The sequence below is a fragment of the Podarcis erhardii genome, assembly GCF_964252035.2.
Source record: "Podarcis erhardii genome assembly, chromosome: 1".
NCBI classification, from domain to species: Eukaryota; Metazoa; Chordata; class Lepidosauria; order Squamata; family Lacertidae; genus Podarcis; species Podarcis erhardii.
The window spans coordinates 94,245,326-94,265,640 of NC_138497.1; the positions used below are offsets into that span (position 1 = coordinate 94,245,326).

At 43.2% G+C, this 20,315-nt stretch overlaps 1 protein-coding gene across 15 annotated transcripts in view; it reads left to right on the forward strand.

Moving 5' to 3' along the window:
- KALRN (kalirin RhoGEF kinase) overlaps positions 1-20,315 on the forward strand; it is a 510,268-nt gene that overhangs the window by 105,123 nt on the left and 384,830 nt on the right. The gene's annotated exons all lie outside the window — the stretch shown is intronic.

Sequence of the window (20,315 nt, forward strand, 5' to 3'; positions counted from 1 at the left end):
TCTGGGAGCATTATGAAAATGATTGGTAATACAAGGGTAATTGGTAATGCAAGAAGATACTTGTATCTGGTGAGCTGTGATTCTATTTAGAAACTGGGTCTGAAATGGATGCTGAGTGTTTCTATGTCTCCTTTCAATGTGTGAAACCCCATAGAAATTGGCTGTTTTCTTGTGGCAGAAACTTTCATAGTCAAGAGCCTACTTTTTGAGAGGTTTAAGATCGATTGAGAAAATAGTGGTGGATCTTGTATGTGTACATGTGGGATATACAAAGAGGCTAAGGTACAGTATATGGCAGGGGGGTGAACCTCCAGGTAGATCTTTAACTTCCAAGGGTTCCAGTTTAGCCCATGAAGCCATTTTCACCAAACTGTGCCCATCTGCCAATTAGCTGATGTCACTTATGAAGTCAGCTAATCAGGAGGGCGGGCTTTGATGCTGCATTGGCTTTGAATGCTTGTTCCCAGCAGGGTACAGATGCCTGCAGCCAATGCAACAGGATTTAACCTCTGCTCATCAGCTGATGAGTAGGGCTTAAATTCTGCTCAGGGAACAAGTGCAAGTAGAGAAAGAAGTGCTGAGCATAGGGTAAGCAATGCTGCTTGTGCTACAGTTCCCAAGTGCCTGTCAGCCAGCTTGGGAACCCCACACAATGGATTTTGACAGCTGGGCAGTACAAACAACTTGTCAGTTGTGTGATGCCATAATGATGTTGTGTGACTGAAAGGTGGGTGGCCCTGCCCTCCCAAATTTGGCCAATGAGACTGATCCTGATAAGGATCTGGCCCATGAAGCCATAAAGGTTTCCCTGCCCCCAGTGTATGGCAAGGTACCTGTTGTCCCACAGATGTTGTAGGACTACAACTCCCATCATCCCTGACAATTGCTTGTTCTGGGTGGAGATGATGGGAGTTGGGAATCCAGCAATATCTGGAGGGCCATAATTTGCAGATGGGGAAATAAGGTAAGGGTTAAAGATAACAGTAATGCAAAACAACATTAGCATAGCGTAGCACTGAATCAGTCTCCAAGGCCAATCTTAATGTGCCATATAAATATTTGTCTCCTGAATGCTATAGACTTTTGGCTGTTTATACATGGAACTGAAAAATGAGATATCCATGAATACACTGGGTGGGGGGAATAAAGTAATGGAACACTAAGCAAGATCACAGCTGCAGTGCTCCTCTGCCAGTCCTCCTGCTGTTGTGCTACCTGGATAAACCGTGGTTACATCCAAAGCCAGGCTTGTGGTTTGTCTCACAACCTTGAGCCATAAACCAAGAACAAACCTTGGTAACAGTTTGTGGTTTCTCTGGAGTTAGTGAAACAAACCACAAATCTGGGTTGGACATAACACTAAACGAAACGCAGGTAGCACAGCAGCATCAGGAATGGGGAAGAATGAAGCTGCCACAACCTTTGCTCTGAGAACCTGCAATTTTGTTTGCTCAGGTGAAGCCATGGTTTGGATGAGCATGATGTGCAAACTAGATTACAGCTTACAAAATAAAACACAGGAGATTCATTGACATGATTTACAACAGGCACCTCTTTTTTAAAAAGTAATTTTGAAATAGTGAGTCAAGACTCTTGTCGATAACAGACTTTAAAGATGAGTGACTGTAACATTGTGGTGAATCCAAAGGAATGTGGTGGTCTTTGGGACATCCATACCTTTTCCCCATACCATTTCACCATCAGTTCTATAATTTCTATTTCTAAAATGTATACCTTTATGACCAATGGCCAGTGAGCATTCCCAGGATGGCTAAGGCACAGCAGTGGCTCATGTGGTGGGATGGAACTTCTCTCCCAATACTGGTGTTGCTGCAGCTCACCTGGGCAGGGGGGAGAGGTGACAAGCTTGGGAAGCACCAAACTGGTGGTGCACTTAAATAGCCCCAACCTCATCATCACCTTGCTCCACCCCAGATCCTTCAAGATAAGCTGCAGTGATGCCAGTGTAAGAAGGGCAGCTCCACCCCACCACAGTGGCTGCTAGTGTCCAGGTGTCCTTTAGATGCGGGCAGAAGGCCTTTGTGGGATCACAGAAAGTCCTTTTAACTCTTTGGGAGACCTGGTACCTGTGTTTACCATTCCTGATGTTCTTGCATATTGAATGTGATGATATACTGTTTCTCAGGGCCAAGGTACACTGACTGCTGCCATCTTTACATGACTTCCCATGACAGTGTCTTCATGTGTTGAGCTTTTTGCCTTCAGATTTGGGAGCATCTTCTTATGGTGAAGAAAGTAAGCTTGTGATGTCATGATGTGGAGAAGCTCCCTTTATATACCTGGTGATCCAAAATGTATAGATGACCTACCATATGGAAGTAGCTGTTATGGAAAAGTATTCAAAGCTCAACAACAACAACAGCAGCAGCAGCTTATTACTTATACCCTTATAACTTATTACAACTTATTACTTATACTTATATCTGACCAGGCCTCCCCAACCACTCTGGGTGGCTCCCAACAGAATATTAAAAACACAATAAAACATCAAACATTAAAAACTTTCCTAAGTGGCCTCTTTTGTGGACATTGACCCATACTTTGTGTTCAAATGACATTGAAATGTCAGCATCCTCTTGGAGAAAAGGCAGTATAGATTTAGAGGCAGTGTAACTTAGAATGTTTTAACTCCCCAATGCCAGAACAAAGATTTCCAGAGAGTTAGCTATAGAAAAGGAAGTGCTGCCTGCTATCTTATCTGTATTGACTGTGTAAATAAGTTGTATTACTCAACTGCAAAAAGTTCAATAAAGTAATCTAATCAAGGAACTCACAGTTTCCTTGGCAACCTGATTGCTGAGGCATCAGAGAGAAAAGAGAAAGCATTCAGGTACCTCTCCATCATGTCTAGATACAGCTTCAGCTGAGAGCCCCCCTTCCTCTACTTGTCAACAGCCATTGTTGAGGTCAGAAGAAGAAGAAGAAGAGAAGAAGAAGAAGACGACTCTCTCTTGTGCTCCATGACCCAATGAATTTCTACCTTTCAGTAGTTGCGAAGGGCTTTGGGGAACAGAATGTTGCGAAGGGCTTTGGGGAACAGAATGTCAAGGCAGTCTAAGCATGCCAGAAAGGGAGTGTTATTCAAATTCCAAAATCTTCCCACTACTTGAATAAAAGTTCCATAGGCTGAAGCATTGAAGGTGTGAGGTATATGGGTTAGGTACAGTACTATGGATCACAGGACATTGGGTAAAAGGAAGATCATGGGGATCTGGACCAGAAGTATTGTAAGTAGGTTATACTGGAAATCATTTTGGGGTATCATGTTCCTGCAAAGTAGGATATAGTAGATATAGGTATATATGAAGCCAGGTTTCTTTTATATTCCACATTGACAAGGGCTTTGTCCTAAAAGACAGCATGTAAGCACCTTAAATAAAGAAACCTTCATTTGATGTCATGTGGCTGTAAAATGGCATTCTACCATCATGTGGATGGTAATAGGGGAAATAAAAATGGAAGAAGGTTGAGGAAAGAAGGGGGCTACAAGCTTTTTGGTTGTTTTTTTTACAGTGCAGTGCAGCTGCCTTGTTTTGGTTAAAGCTTATGGTCATTATCAAAGTTTACCAAGCAAAGTCCTGGGTCACCAAGGATCAAGCAGGAAGGCAATCACACATCTGGTAAAGTTATTTGTTGTTCCCCAAGAGGAATTCACATTACTGTTTCCACAAGCCACTGGTTAGATGGTAAGACCAAACTCCAAGAATGATAGAGGTACAAGTTCCAAGTACTACTAGTAGGCTGGAAATCTTGGAAAGATTTTTGAATAACCGGCAGGCCAAACTATTTTGTAAAGGGCTTTGAGGTCACTCACAACAACAGAGACCTGAGACTCAGTGGAAATGTGATAAAGCGACTGAGTCTGGCAAGAGCAATCCATATTAAAGAGTATGTTAGGAGGGGGAGAACTGAGCAGAACAATTGGAACTAATAGACAAAAGTTGTGGCTGTGAAAAGCAGCTGCCTAGGGCAAGGAAGGGTAAGATGAATACAAATGAAAATCTAGTTCATTTTGTGTGTTTGTTTATGCTGTCTGGTGTGCAGTTTAGCTTTCTCATTTTGCAGCTTTGGTCCACAGGCCTGATGAACACAGAACGAACTTGTTTACATTGAAGTTGGACTGCAAAACTCTAGATGACGTTAACAGCATTGATGATTTAGCACTTATTTATAACCACCTAGTGAACAGATGATAGACAATAGCGCTGCTGGCAAATCTTTTATTTAAGAGAGTCAGGCACAATTTCATGCAATCATAGCTTCTTCATGTTGTCTCGGAAAGCAATTAGATGTTTAATTAAAATCAGTGCTCCCCCTGCTTTCTCTCTCTTTATTGGCTACAACTGTAAATATCCTGGAACCATCAGACATGTGTCTGCCTTAGCCACTGAAATATTGTATTTGCAAATGAATTGTGAAGTCTTGCCAAGATTCTGCAATGGAGAAAAGTGCTGGCACTCAGTTAGAAAGCCATATGAATCTTAAATTAAATCTTTGATATTGGGTAATAATAATATCTACATTTTCAAAGCTATTTTAAGTGTATTGTGTCCCTGCATAAAGCAAAAAAGGAGGATGTGTGTACTTTCTGATTGAAAGTCATTAGTCATCAGGTATAAATAATCAAGAAGAAATTCAACTTTAATATTATAATATGAACCATGTTTCCTGCTGGATGTTTAGAGGATCAAAAAGCAGTTGTTACAAAATATAATTAAACATATAAAACTGATAGGATATGCTGGATTCCTCCTAGCTTGATGGCTGTGCTGGGAAAGATGTGTAGAAGCTATTTACTGTAATTAAAAATGCTCTGCAATCTATATTACTCAAGGCTGTCTCCATTGAATTAAACTGTAGTTTGGCTACATTCCCTGCTCCCCTTGAAGTTTTTACATATATATGACAAGTACAAGGCTACTTGGTGAAAGGAAACATGAGTTAAGTAAGTACAGATGTCCAGATTTAAATCTAGTACAGATATGCAAGAAGGGAAGCATGCTTCTATTTTGTCCATAAAAGGCTTGATGACATGGTCAGCTCTTTGGGGATCCAGTGAACATATAACTTTAATAAGGAAGCTACTATGGGGCAATGAATTGCTGCAGTGTTCCAAAGCCCTGCTTTTGGATACATTCAAATTCACAGTGTAAATTCCCCTATTGATAAGTAACTCACACAGACTCCAGTGGGATTTATCTTCCTAGCAAGTGGGCTAAGGCTTATAGCCTAAATTGGGAGTGGGAGGGCACAACTTATTTTTAAGCCACAATGTGTTATGGCTATTTTGTTCTATCCCCCTATTCTCCCAAAATGATGCTTTTGCTGTAGGAAGATGGCTTTAAGTTTATGACCTTGTTGTTTCAGACCTAGCATATCTGGTAGCACTTTCATATCCCCAGTGAAAGTGCTACAGTTCCAGAGATTTCTGATTTTTTGGCAAGGAATTCAGAAAATAAAAGAAGTGTTTTAGGACATGCTTAGTGAAAAAAGGGCTCAGCAGCTGAATGGAGGAACAGACAAATTCAGTGAATGAACAGGATATCAGAAGTTGCCAAACCATAGGAGTCCAGTAGATTACTATACAGTGGTACCTCAGGTTAAGTACTTAATTCGTTCCGGAGGTCCGTTCTTAACCTGAAACTGTTCTTAACCTGAAGCACCACTTTAGCTAATGGGGCCTCCTGCTGCCACTGCGCCGCCAGAGCACGATTTCTGTTCTCATCCTGAAGCAAAGTTCTTAACCTGAAGCACTATTTCTGGGTTAGCAGAGTCTGTAACCTGAAGCATATGTAACCTGAAGCATATGTAACCTGAGGTACCACTGTATTAAGAAATATTGTGGAACCCGTTGCATGGTATAACAGACAGGGGGCTTTATTTGGACACTGTGAAAGAAGAGATTGGAAGGGACAAACAGTGATACAAACAAAGCCCAGAAAAGCAAGTTATTAATCATCCTCTCTTATTTACCTTTCACCCAACTCTAAATAGTCCCTTTCCCCCTGTACTTGTCTGCACCCACAACAGAGTTCCACATGCTCAAAACGGCTCCTTATTGTCTCCTTCCACATGTCCTACTTTGCTGTCTTCTGTGTGCTCCTCTCTGAGCTCTAGAGTTACCCTCTGGGTTAGCTATTTGGTGCTGGTGGTAGTACTAGCTATCTGTGGTGAGTCAATATGGCTTGAAGCTCACTGTATATGACTTATTTTGTATTAGTTGCCAAGAAGCCTTTGTAAGTGGCAGCAGGAATAATGGGCATGGGTGTGTGACAGCAACTCCATAGCTGATAATCTTAGCAGTGAACATAGCCTTGGTTCCTTTCTTGGTGGACAGCAGTAAGTTCTGGCCATTTTACAATTTCTGTACTACAGGAGATTTCTTTTCAATCACATCCATTACATTTATGTGCCACCTTTCTGCCAAGGCGGTTTATACTTTTAATACTAAAACAAATAATGTCATAAAATGTAAAGCTGGTCAGGGTGCAAAGGACAGCACAGCTGCAACAGGGCGCTGATGTTGTCTGACAGCCTTCCTTGCTCTCTTTTTTCTTTCTTCCCCTTGGGACAACTTTGACAATGCCATGTAAATTTTGCCTTATAAACCAGAGCTTCATTTCCAGTAGTAGATTTGGCAGTTGCAGAAATGTACTGGACAACCATCTCATGCTTTCGTGGTCAAGCGCTTATTCTGTAAAGGAGCTTTTCATTCTTCTGTCCTTTGAAACTGGCTTTTGGATATCCTTGCCAGGTATCCTGACTGTTCTAATTTTCTTGAGAGAATCCAAGATCCTGCGAACAGATTATTGGATTTGGAATTGTGCCTTTACCTGTGAACTGACCTTCCCAGCCTTAGGTCCTCAGATATTGTTAAGTCTCCTGCTCCCACCATCACTCCCATGCAGCATGGTCAGCAGTAATGGGCAAATGGTTGTAGTGGAGGAAAAATGCAGGGGCACACAGTTATGGATTCCCGCCCCCCCCTTCAAAGCAAGAGTTATTGCATCCATCAGTTGGACTATCTGGCAAGTGAATGAGGCTTTCAAGTTTGTTTGTGGCAGGATAGCATGGAAGAAGTCAGAGAATGGAGAAAATAAGCAGAAGTCAAATACTCGCCCCACTCCCATTTTAAATAGGATTGCTACTTCATGCTAGCAGTTTAAATGATAACATTTCCCCCACAGATTGTTTGCATTTCTAATTAAAAACTAAAGGTTGTATTTTAGCAGGCTGAAGAGCTTTTGTTAAAGCTCTATGTGTTTTTTAAGTTGAACTTGTGCAGTCAGAAGTGAACACCGAGTTGAATGGTGCTTACTCCCAAGAAACTATACAGTACAAAGGATTGCAGCCATGCTGATTCTAACAAATTGGGTATTATGTAGTGTACTGCTAATATAACGGATCAACACAAATGCCTGCATTTTTGGACTCTCCATGGGGCATGGCAATGGGGACTGTAAATATGAGCTCCTGAACTTCAAAATTAACCACTACACCGCTGGATGAGATTTGTAGCCTAATAATAATATGGGGATTCATCATGGCTGGAGACATGAGTAATCATAGTCCAGTTCCATTTTCCCTCAGCTTAATTCTCAGATTTGTAAAATGGGAATAAACTTGTTCTCAATGGGTACTGTGAAGACAAGGTAATTGTTTGTTGCATTTGATATACTGCATATAGTGAGTAACAAAAATTATGATGCATAATGGAAACTTGAAGAAAATAAATACTCTGAAGCCAAATGACCTTTTGACTACTCTCTGTAGCCTATTGGAATGTATATAAATGGCTTAGAACATTTTGTGTGTTGTTTTTTTTAATGTTTTGTTTTGGTTGATGTCTTGCAAAATCACTTAAATCAACTCAGTGGGAGAATAGTCGACCATTACTAGACCACACAGTTTCCATAATTGTATCTTTCTAACTCTTAATTACAAAAGATTCCCACCAATTTGCCAAACTGAATGCCAAGAAAGGCAAATGTGTGTTTGTTTGTGCGAGTGTAAATTACAATCCAGTTTTGGTCTTTCTGTGTTGCAAGAAGCATCATCCATACTGATGACTTTGAGTGGGATTTTCCTAAATGTTGTAAAGGTAGGGGTGGGGAAAGGGTCTGGGGGGTAGAAATGCAGATCAGAGAAAAGTGCTCTTTGGTGGTGCTGGGTGGAGTGGGGGGATCAGGGAGCCTTCTGAGCCAATGGGGATTGAATTCTGTCATTGGGAGTGACTGCTGTGTGGGAGAGGATAATAGAAAGAGCTGGCATTTGAAATGTGATTAGGATAAACAAACACTGGTTCTTATCCCTTCGTTAGTCACCATCTAATCCAAGCAGCTCAGAGTAAAAGTGCAGTTTTGGCCTTAATTGATATTTTACTAATCTCATTGCACAGGCCGTAACAATCACATTTTTGCTTTGACAGCACAAATCCCCTTGTGTAAAATTTCATCTGTACCATTTCAACATAAACATTCCTTTTTGGCCAGCCTACCATAAGCTTAATGTTTGAACATAGGACTGGGTTGCCTTGATGGCCTAAGTGGAGCAGTTTTCCTGGCTTGAAAGCAGAATTGTCAATGCTGGCTCCAGAAAAAATCAATGCATGTTTCTCTTCCACTAACTGGAATTGCTTGTGTTCTTTGAGACCTAATCCTATAGGTCTTTTTTTCTCTTCCCAGCTGGGAATTCCTCTGTATTAAGAGGTGAGTAACATACTCAAAAGAACAGGCAAAGTGGCCTTCAAATCTTTTCAAGGCAGCCGGGTTGATGCCAATACAATTAATGTATTAACTGAGAAGAATTAAAGTCTTTAAACATTGATGAGGGCCAAAACTCATGAGGATTATCTTATGAAATCAATGTCCTCATTGATTTATCTACGTTTTAGAGTGCTCTCATTGTGTCTGCGTATTTGGTCCGTCATTTGAAGTGGCGAGCCAGTTTTTCCCCCTTGGATTTCTGAATATGTTTATTTGGAAGTGGTCCCAGCTTCCCCACATATTACCAGAAAGGTATTACTGCTGGTCGATTGGTGGACCGGGGTAGTTGTAGCGATTGGGGAGCAGGCCAATGAGTATGTTCACCCCCCCCCCTTACCCACACCCACCCACCCACCTGAGCTCAGGAGTTCACCTAAACTTGTGGTAGGGCTGACTTTGGTGTAACTTCTGTACTAGATGTCAGGTAAGTTTGCTGCCTGGAATAGAGCTCTAAGTGTGTGTTAATGTTTGCCCCAAAGTGGGGAGGGGGGATTTTTACAGCTACTGAGAATCTTTTTGCCTCAAGGATCCCCTGTAAGGGATGGGTTTTTGTCTCCAATCCTAGTTTCCCAGGGGCAGCCTATCAAAACAGCCACGTTTTGCAAAGTAAATATGATAACAGTGGTTCAGTTTGGTAATTTTAGACTCTGGATTTAATAGATTTACTGGGGAGACCCATTTAAGATAGCAATATTATTGACACATTTTGGAGTAATTGAAATAATCCAGGCCTTTCTGCTCATTCTCCTCAGTGAGACCCTGGATCTCTGCCCAAAAGTCCAGCCCTGATTGCACCATTGTATGAAAAGAATGGTAAATGTTGCTGTCTGTGCATTCAGGCACGCATTCTTCTCTTAACATTTTGGCAACCATATTGTATCATTATAGAGGCTTCCAAGAAAATATCTGCCTGGTAGTTTGAATCAGTGTGTGAAATCTCGTCCATCTCTCTCCTTGTCTTCCTCCTCCACTCGCTGCCCCAAAAATATGCATATAGCTGCCTAGCTAGAGGATAAGTAGATGGTGGGCAGGGCCCCCTTTATCATTTTTGTACTGAACTTAGATGTAGGTACTCCATAAATAATAAATACTAGCATTTTCCTCTGGCAGCTTTGTATGGGTAATTCTCTCAACCTCATAGGCTGGGAGGTCCTTGCTAAAGGCTAGACACCACTATGGCTATAGATGTGGTGGCATATGACCACAGTGGGTACATTTGAGAATATGACTGTGGCACATTCACTTTTGTCATAAACTTCTCTGCAACCATAAGAGAAAAAACTGTTATTTTAAATGTAGACTTGCCACTTTCAAAAGTGCTCTGGACCTGAGAAAAGCATCTTTGTGGGGGCAGATGTTTTGGCTAAAAGGAAACATTCTGTATTGAGGTTGGTCTGTTTTAAGTTACAAAAGCCACAAGCCTTTCTTGTGTAGCACAAGAACCCAGGGATAATTAGTAAGGGCTGCTGCTACTCCTGCTATACCGCTGTCCAATTTATAGCCATTGTGTTAGCTTACCTGTATAGGCAGGTGGAAAACTGGGCAACCTTTGGAGGGCCGCATGCCAGTGATAGGCAAGGCCAGAGGTAAAAATAGATGGAGTGATGAATGTAAATGTCCTCATTGTAGGATAGTCTAGCCTCTGCACACATTCAAACGTCCCTCTCTGTCCACCATCCAACAAGAAAGAGCTTGACCCACAAATACTCTAGCCAAGCGAAAAGACTTGGGGGCAAAGCAGGGCCTATGAAGGGTGTGGCCTGAGGAGAATTCCAAGGGCCAAATAGAGAGGCCTAGAGGGATGCAGCTGGTCCCTGGGCCTGAGGTTCCCCACCCTATTTGTATAACATGGTTAAGAGCATGATCCAGAAGTGCTTGGTTTAAACCTGAACTCTCTGGGCAGCCTTAGGCAAGCTCCCCTCTCCATAGGAGCCAACTCCTAGGGGCCAAGGTCCCTTGCCTCCCAATAATATATCTGAGGGGGCCAGGTCCCCCCAAAGTTGATTGGCATTCCCATTAAAATTGTGTGTGTGTGTGTGTGTGTGTGTGTGTGTGTGCGCGCGCGCGCGCGTGCCATGTCATGTGATCGACTATGTGGGTTGGGGCCTACCTGCCCCCCCCAATATTTTTTTCACGTTAGTACCCCTGCCCGCTCTCAGCTCTTACACCTTTCATTCATAAAATGTGGTTATACATATAATACTGACCTACCCAACAGAGGTTCAGTAAAGATCCTTGAGCTAGACAATTAAATGCTCCAAGCACTTATGCAAAATGTACCATATACATTATCACTACAATCTTGGTGTTTTTGCTTTAAAACTCATTCAGTGCGTGGCTCGACCTTAAGAATGGATCATGTTTTAAGAGAAGATCTTAATGCAGCAAATTCAGAATTAAGGAAGTCAGAAATGCTATAAACACGCCTGCAGGCTACCACAAAGCCCTTCCTTGTGTGTCAAGACCCCTCAGCCACCCCCTCGTTGGAATTAACTCACACAAGGACACGGATATTAGGTTTATGTTAATGGGCAAATTTTGGCCACAACTTTATTGAAATTACAGAATGTGAGTGGTATTGGCTTAGGCATTGATTGGACCCGACTATATCTGACTCCTGCCCATTGTGCAGGAAGTCCCCAGTAAGGGTAAGCCACCGGTAGGGGGAGCCCTGTCGATGTGGACCAACTCAAGCTCCCCCTGGTGTTCCCGTCGGGGTCATGTCAAGGCCTTAGCCCCCCCCCCCCAGCTGGGCTTCAGACTAGAACAACACCCCCGGATTCCTTTAACGGAATACCCTTAATGTGCTGATCCCGGGGGGAAGGTTACCGTTGGCGTAGTCAAAGTCCGGTCCTGGGTCAATAGCCTGGAAACAGTTCCGAAGGAGCTGGGCGAGGTCCGAAGCAGGAAGCCGGGTGGGGACAGGAACACTGGAGGAACAGGACTGGATGCTGGCCGAAACAGCTCTTCATCGACGTTGCTCCCACAACCTGGGACCGGGCTGACTGGCCTTTATCTTCTCTGAGGCCAGGGGCGGTCCCGGCCCCCAGGAGACCCGCCTCTCCTGGCCTTAAGGCAAGCACTCCTCCTGGGAGAAACCAGTTCCCTTTGCCTCTCTGCCCTGAGCCTCTGCAGTTCAGGAGAGGCTGAAGAGTTACTGGGCCCAGGGGGAGACTTACCTGCAGGCACTGAGTCCTCAACCACCTCTGGAGCCAGAGTGGAATCACCTGGTGCCTGCTCCTGAGGATCCGGCACAGGTGCAGGCGCTTCAGAATCAAGGCCCTGCCCCAATTCAGCCGGCCCTGGAGGCGGGGACTCCTGTGCAGGCTGGGATTCCTCTGGTTCAGCCTCTGAATCGGAATCCCAGGCCATCACACTTAAGCATGGAGGGGTAGGTGATGGCCACACCTCCCCTCCCCCACACAAGGTCAAACAATGCCTAACCGCAACCCTAACAAAGTTGTGGCGATCTCTACAAGGTAGGCGAAAACCAAGTGGCCAGTGCCAATTTGCTAAGTGGAAAAATTCCTACCAGGCCCCTCGGACAACCAAGGCGACCAACCGAAGTCCATAGCAAGGCCATTGCCTAACCTGAAAAATAGGGAGGGAGGGAGGGTGGGTGATTGAGGAAGCGAGCCAAAGAGGAAGTCCTCTGGTTCGCTCCTCCGTTTAAACGGCTCCGGCCACACACACACCCCAGCCAGCGGGTTGGCTGGCCGGGCTCTGACGTGGCCAGGATGCCCCAGGCAACGGGAGAAAAGGTTCCCCACCCCCGGTGGGGAGTGGGTGGCCACGCGGTCCACCGCAGCTCCTCCCCTGTAGCTCAGTGGAAGAGCTGTGGATTTTAAAAAAAATGTCCAAGGTTCCCCCTCTGGTAGGACAGGGAAAGTTTCCTATCTGAAAATGTGAAAAGCTGCTGCCATTCTGTGTAGACAAGACTGAGTTAGATGGACCAATAGTCTGACTAAATGGCAAGGATAATGTTTAAAAGCTCCTTGCTGCGTTCACCACCCCTTCATGGCAGCCACTGTATGCCAGAGATTGCCAGGGGTGTGCAGCAGTGGTGTGCAGGTGCTGAATGCAGTTGAGAGAGGTACAGTGGTATCTCGAGTTACAAACGCCTCAGGTTACAAATGCTTCAAGTTACAAACTCTGCTAACCTGGAAGAGTTACCTCGAGTTGAAAACTTTGCCCCAGGACGAGAACGGAAAACTTTGCCCCACTGCCGGCAGCGCAGTGGCAGCAAGAGGCCCCATTAGCGAAAGCACGCCTCTAGTTAAAAACAGTTTAATGTTAAGAACGGACCTCTGGAACGAATTAAGTTCATAACTAGAGGTACCACTGTATGCGAGTGAGAGGTTTTAAACATTTCATTGGTTGCATGTGCCACTCTCATGAGGAAGGGCTTTGGGAGAACTGAAATGCTGATAAGTCAATCAGATGTTCAGCCATTCTGTCTGAGTGCTTTGCTGCCAGACCATTTGCACATGAGGTTAGAAGTTCATGTTCAAGATAAGAATATGTTTGGTCCTTAGTGCAATTTAACTGTGGTTTTGTAGTCACAGTCAGAGTGGTTAAAGGGTGAATGTTCCCACTTTTATATGCATGCTTAGTTGCTGGGGATGGAATCTCAACAAGGTGCTAGAGTTAATGCTTTGCATGCAGAAGATCCCAGGTTCTGTACCTAGCTCCTCTAGTTAAAAATGTAAGAGGCGTTAGGAAAGACCTGTCTACTTGACAAGTTGCCACTCAGAGTAGACATTACTGTGCTTAGAATCATGGACAAATGGCCTGATCTAGTAGACAGTAGCTCTGGAATAGTGAATTCTTATCTGTGATGGTGTTTTGAGCATAAAACTGGGTTGAGATAGTCATTCCAGAACAAAAGACTATGCTTATGTGGTTCTACCATATGATGGATTCTTTCACAGGAATCTTTGTGAGGAGATCTTTGTGAAGCAGGATTGCTGAGTATATATGTTGAATTGTTGGGTGGAAGTGATGGTCAGATTTGGAGAGGAGTTTTAATTCTCATTTTTGTGGTGTTCACAGTGGTGTTAGTTGACAATGTGTTTCTGTGTGGTCAATATGTATTTATACATAGCCTCTACAGCACTGTCTAGTTGCTTTTACTTCCTTTTGTCATTTATAGTATATTTCCTTCTTCTCTACCTCTCTCCCTATTTTCTTGATTTCCACAAGGAGGAAATCTCTTTCTCTCTGCTTTATACCTGCCACATCCCAAATAAAAGAATCTGTATTTTGGATGACAGCTCATACTGCAAAAGCACCAAAGTGAGATGCTATGCAGGAAAAAATGATCTCTGTTCTGTCTTTAAGTGTTATGTGATATGATCTGTTGCAAGGGGGAAAATGGTCTTCGGTTATCAGGCCTGTCATCAGAGTGCTGTCTTTTACCGGCAGATTTCCCACCCCGCCCCCTACTTTTTTGTATTACAATTGCCAGAGAATTTTCCATTGACCACAACCACACAAAAGCCTTATCATAATTACAATAGCACTACAATTAATCATTAATAGGTTTGAAGGAATGTGTTTTTCTGCCAGGGGCCTTCCATCCGGGGAGCACAGTCTACCTTGCAATATTTCAGTGCTTCCTTTGGGAAGGAACAAAGCATGATCTAAAAAATATGAGAAGAGCTGTGCGTGTGTGAAATCAAAGTTGTCTACATGTTTGGGCCCCCGGCAGTGTTTTTGCAAGCTATCACTTCCATTACTGACTCTTATAGGCAAATCCATTTCTTATATGTCATTCTGAGTTCAATAGAGCTTGCTGTCATGGATGTATAAGATGGTGGCAGTACAATCCTAGGGATAATTACTCAGAAGCAAGACCCCACTGGCCTCTGTGGGACTTATTCCCAGATAAGTGTGTATAGCAGCTCTCATTTTGAGGGGAAAGTTGAACCAATTCAACAATCCAATTCAAACGTTGATCTCTAGTGTATCTATCTTGTGGTGAAATAAAATTATACAAATAAGCATTGTCACCTTTTCTCAAGGCAAAGAAAAAGGCTCTATCAGGGCATGGAACTGGCAACCTTACCGAGGAGCTCAGCCAATTCATGTCGCTACAATAAAAAAGAAGAGAGCAAAAAGACAACACAATGGTGTGCTTCAGCGGAGGCTGGTTGTTTAGGGTAAATGGAGTAGTGCCCCTCCAATCTCTACCGTCAGGCAGTGGGCACCCAGTGGAGTTGGAGACAGCAGCTGACAAGTGCAGGAGGCAATGAGTGGCATGCTTTTTGGAGACTGGATCTGCTGCCCCTCCCAGCTGCCTGGAGCCTGCTTCCCTGTGGCCACTGCCTCACCTTGCCTCATAAGTGGACCGGCCCTGCATAGATTGTGGTCTCATTGCAGTTGTATCCTAGATGTTGCACTTAGTCCCCCCCCCCCAATAAGACTAAACTGTATCCACTCCCTTCATGAGGGAAGGGATTTTCTTATAGATTCAAAGGATTTACAGCTTTCTCCTAGTGCCTGTATGTTTTGGAGAGTTTAGGGCAACCTTTCTCAACCCTGGGTCCCATCATTCCTAGCAAGCTTAGCCAGTGGTCAGAGGTGTTGGGAGTTTTAGTTCAAGAACAGCTGAGGATCCAAGGCTGAGAAAGGCTGGTTTAGGGTTTTCCACCCCTACTGGAATCAAGCCAATTGCAGTGCATTTACTTTGCCCCTGAAACTGAATGGGAAACCACTCCTCCCTACATTAAGTCATCTTGCGTTCTCTTTTTTGATTGTGCTCTGGTATAAAAAATAATGATACATGATAGATCAGAGTGCTCATTTTTTTAAAAAAAAAACTTAAATATGCTTGAGAGGACTGAGACAAATGTTCCTCAATGAACAGTTCCAGCTAAAAAGGATTAGATCTTTAGGGATGAAAGAATTCACAGAGAGCTAATTCTTTATCACAGGAAAAGGCAGTGACAGTATTCTTCCCACTGCTGCCAGACAGTTTCCTCTCCACTGTCCTTTTGAATCAGAGTGAGGACAAGAAACATTGACCTTCGACTTCCGGGTTAGCGCCTCCGGTAATGGCGGAATTCCTCTGATCGGGAGGAATTTGCTTCGTAGGAATCCGGGTCTGGCCGCCACGGTGAAAGCGGAGACCCACTAGAAATCACAGGCGGGTGAAGCCTGTGAACGTGGGAGTCGGCTAGCACCTTTTGCGTCTCCCCTACTCACAGGGAAACCCGGTTTCGGGGATCCGGAGCGACGTGAGGTGAGTGGCACGGTGCTTCGAATTGACTGCTTCTTCCACGGAGCGAAGCCGCATAGCTGTTGCCGGAGAGCGCTGATTTTTTGCTGGGGACAATTTGATCTTAAAGCAACTACCCGTGAGTAGAGTGGAGAATTGGATTTTTAAACGTCTTAATTTGGTGCCGAAACGGGGAGGTCTAAAACAGGAAGTCCACCTTCCCCTTTTGTAAATAGATTGAAGCAATGAGGATGCAAGCTGAAGTCTTGGAAAGCCTATTGTAAAGGACTAAATTTCCATCAGTAAAAAATACTAAACCCCCTTTGGTGGCAGGAGAAGAGGGGGAAAAGTTTTGGACTGAGTATACCTGCAGGAGAGAGCGAACAGAGTTAAAATACCACCGCTCCGATCCTGGAAACGGGCTGCCAACAGGACTGACCGTGATTAGAATGTTCACTGGCAGTTAGTTAAATAAGAGGAATACATTGTTTCCATGGTCTCTGTCTGCGTTTAAAAAGGAGTAAAAGTAACAGAAAATTGAAACTAACTTTATTGTTTGAATTGAGTTTAAAAGGACTAATACAAATAGAAACTGTTTCCCTCTAGAGGAACTGTTTCCCTCTAGAGGAAGCTTTTGAAACTGTCACAAGAGTTGAGCTGGGGGAATTTCCAGCTGTAAGATAAAAACCTGTGAGATTCTGGGGACCTTGAATTGGTTAAGAATGTTGACAGAAGAGGCCTTAGTGGTTGTATTATGTAAGATAAGTGACTCACTGGAACAGCTTCACAAAAAGGTGGATGTGGTAACTACCAAAATTGACAATTTGGGACAAAAAGTGAACACCAATATAGAAACTATTCAGAAACTGACACAGGAATCTACTTTGACATGGCAAACTGCGGAGAAGGCTAGGGAGAAAGTTATTGCCGTTGAACCTAAAGTAACACAATTGGAGAGAGAGAGCGTCCCAGCCTTACAGATGCAATTTGATGACCATAAGTTGATGCCTGCTATGATTGAATTTAAAGAAAATCAGATTTCGAGGATCAGAGCCCTACCTGAACTGGAGAAGGAAAGTTTAATAGATTTCCTTACACAGGAATTTGATGACTTTTGGGACCGGGACTTGGGTCAAGAAGAGATTAAAACTGTGAGGGCTCTCGGACTTGGAAGAGGAGGGAAAAAAGAGAACAACAAAATAAGAGACTGTTGGAACTACCAGAGGAACCTAGAAGAACAACAGCCAAGAGTGGAAATTTTGAAAGACGTCCTGAAATACCTTTCGGATGTTAGATTTAACTACGGAGATTTGGTTGCCCTGTCAAGAAGGAATAAAATCATCTTTAGGTGGGAGTTTCCCCGAGATCTACTCTTTAGCCTCAAAGGAAGGAAAATGAAAATAAGATCAGTGGAAGACAAAGTAAAGTTCATGTATAAATATGAAGAAGACTCGCAGAAGGGACTTGGAAAAGAGTTAAGAGCATCGGACAGAAGATCACCAGGTTGATGGACTATAGGGAATTGGCGGATATGACTGACAGAATCCGGGACCAGGGAGAAGAGTCGGTGGAAGAAGATTGGAAAAAGTTTAAAGACTATTTATAAAAATATTGTAAAATTAATGAGTTAGAAAAATGTTGGAAAGGAGCTATATGGCTTTGGTAGAAATGTTACAAGGAATTAAGTACAAATAGATTATTAGAGTATTAAAGGGAAAATAAAGTTAAAATATGTTAAGACAATTATATATTAAAGGGGAAAATAAGGTTAGAATATGTTAAGATAAATTACAGGACAGAAAACAGAGGAAGATGGAAAGAAATTGCTGAAACAGTTAATTAAAGTGGAATACAAAAAGGGAGGTGTGAGGAGGTCGTTGAAACAAGTAAATGAAAGTTAAGATACTGAACTTATTAGATGTGTTTTAAATTGTGTTTGTTTGTGTAATGGTTATAAGGGGTTGCTCATGCATAAGTTACCGCCACTACTGGCTAAGTTGCCTGGTTAAACCTGTCCTGGCTGACAGCCCTTCACTCCGTGGCTGTTCAGTCGCTAGCAGAATCCGTCAGTGGGCGTTTTTTGAACCTCTTCCAGCAAAGAAGTTGTTTAACGCCAAGTCTCCTCCTACTCTCCCTTCGCGGAAGTCTTCTGCGCAGGGAGGGAGTGGGCAGAGGAGTGCCCGTGCTCTCCCCACTGGTTTCGGGCAAAGAGTCTTGGAGCCTCCTCTCCGAATCCCCCATCTGCCCCCCTTCTCTACTGGTGTTGCGCTGATTTCCTTCCCCAGCCGATGAGCTCCCTCTCTCCCTGCTGGGCCCCTCTCCAGCATTGCTTGGGAGCCTTGCCTCCACCTCTGGCTCCGATGTCAGTTCCCTGACAGTTTGGTTTTGTTAATTTAATGTTTGGGGGTTGGAGTTGTGTGGTGTTTTTGTTTTTGTTTTTGTATTGTATTGTATTGTTTTGTTTAATTCTTTGTCTTTCTTTTGCAGTCTTTAAAATGTTAATAAATATTATTATTTTTTAAAAAAGAAACATTGACCTTCATTCTGAATTGGCTTTGTGATGCTGTCATGTAGGCATATTTGACAGATGGTGCAATGGGGCTACACCGCTTACGTCAAAAAGCGAATTATAAATAAATATATTTTTAAATTCTACTTTGTGAGAACTAAAAGAGTTGAGATATTTTAAGCTGCATTCCTTTTGCACCAGGAAGTAACCCTGTTGTACCAATACAGCTGTAGCCCAAAGAGGCAAATCAGTCCATATGTTCAGCAGAGGGAAACCAATTCCATTGAACTTTTGAACATGTGCCATTCTTGTAAATTAGTGTGAAATTAAATAAGTAAAATATTTTTACTGTGTATGTGTGGAATAGTAGCAGAATCGAGTTACACTAAATAATATTTTAGTCTTTTGTTAACACTCTGTGGATTAAAAGTCTTTGCAAGCACAAGTTCATATGGTTGAGGTGTCCTGTATCATATTTGTGTGATATCCTGGGGGAGCATCCTGGGAAAGGTTGCCAGATAAAGTTTGTGCCTTGTCTGCCTGTAGTGGATTTTCCATCCTTTCCTTTCCTTGTGGAGAAATACTCCTAGATGAAGAGTTAGCCTGGTTTATAGGTGAAGGAAGAATGTCTTGGATGCAGAGCTGTGGAATAAAAGTACTGATAAACTTATCCATGTGGCACTGCGTTCTTCATTTCATTGAAGTAACCCCCTTAAACTCAGTAGGGCTTGTTTCTAAATAAGGTGCTTCTTGCTCCCTACACTTTGCAGTTAGTTAGAAGTTTACCATTGATTTCACGTGTCTTTCCCATTTCCCATAATGATAAATGTACCTGTGTATTGACAAAAGGGCAATAGGATTCAGAATGCAGCTAACACATAAACAGGGTAAAGGCTAAATATTTTATTAAATGGCCCAAAGAAAGCTACAAAGCACTGTCATTATATTACTCCCCTTCTGGTGGATGGAGCTGTGGCTGGCATGCAGCTCTTTCCATGGTGCAGCCTGCACAGAGGTTCTCACTAACAGTTGTGTTCTTGGGGCTCATATACACTTGGGATCCATTCCCAACAAAGAGAGTGCTGGGGTTGCATAAGCCACAGCTGTTGAAGATTGTCCCCTAGCAACTGTCTTTACAAGTGAAGTCCTAAACATGTCTTCTCTGAGCTCAAGGAGGCTTGCTTCCAGGTAGGTTGGCATAATATTGCAGCTTTAACCAAGAACAAGGGTAAGCCAACATGGTGCCTTCTTGATGTTTCTGGACTAAACTCTGATCAACCCCAGCCAGTTTGGCCAGTGGTGAGAATGACGGAAGGTACAGCAACATCTGTCTGGAGGGCATCACAATGGCTACTCCAAGCTAGAACATATCTATGGAAACATAGTTCAACCATGCATTTGAGTTTTATCAAATGTGACAGATGGTACGCTAGGCCTGGCATTTATTCTTTCATGTAGTATTGAAAAGTTTCCATTAGCAAGGAAAATTTGAAATTAACTGTAACTTTCTTCTGTATGCTTCTCACTCCTCTCCCCACCCCAAACCCCTTTTGAGCCAAATCCCTGATCTACAAGGCAAAGAGCTATTAGTATCAACATTTAGACTCCTGGAGCACTTGTACAAATACAGGAGAGTTGCTGTCAGATCTTATGTTATCTTCGCCCCGCAGCACATGGCAGGCTTACCGGTTATCACTTGCTTGAGTTATCTGCAGCTGTTTACTCTGCAGGCTCTGTTTTGTGCCACAGCTGGTCTTTGCCTTGTAAAACACTTTGATTTGGAATGAGTAGGCTGGGTGAT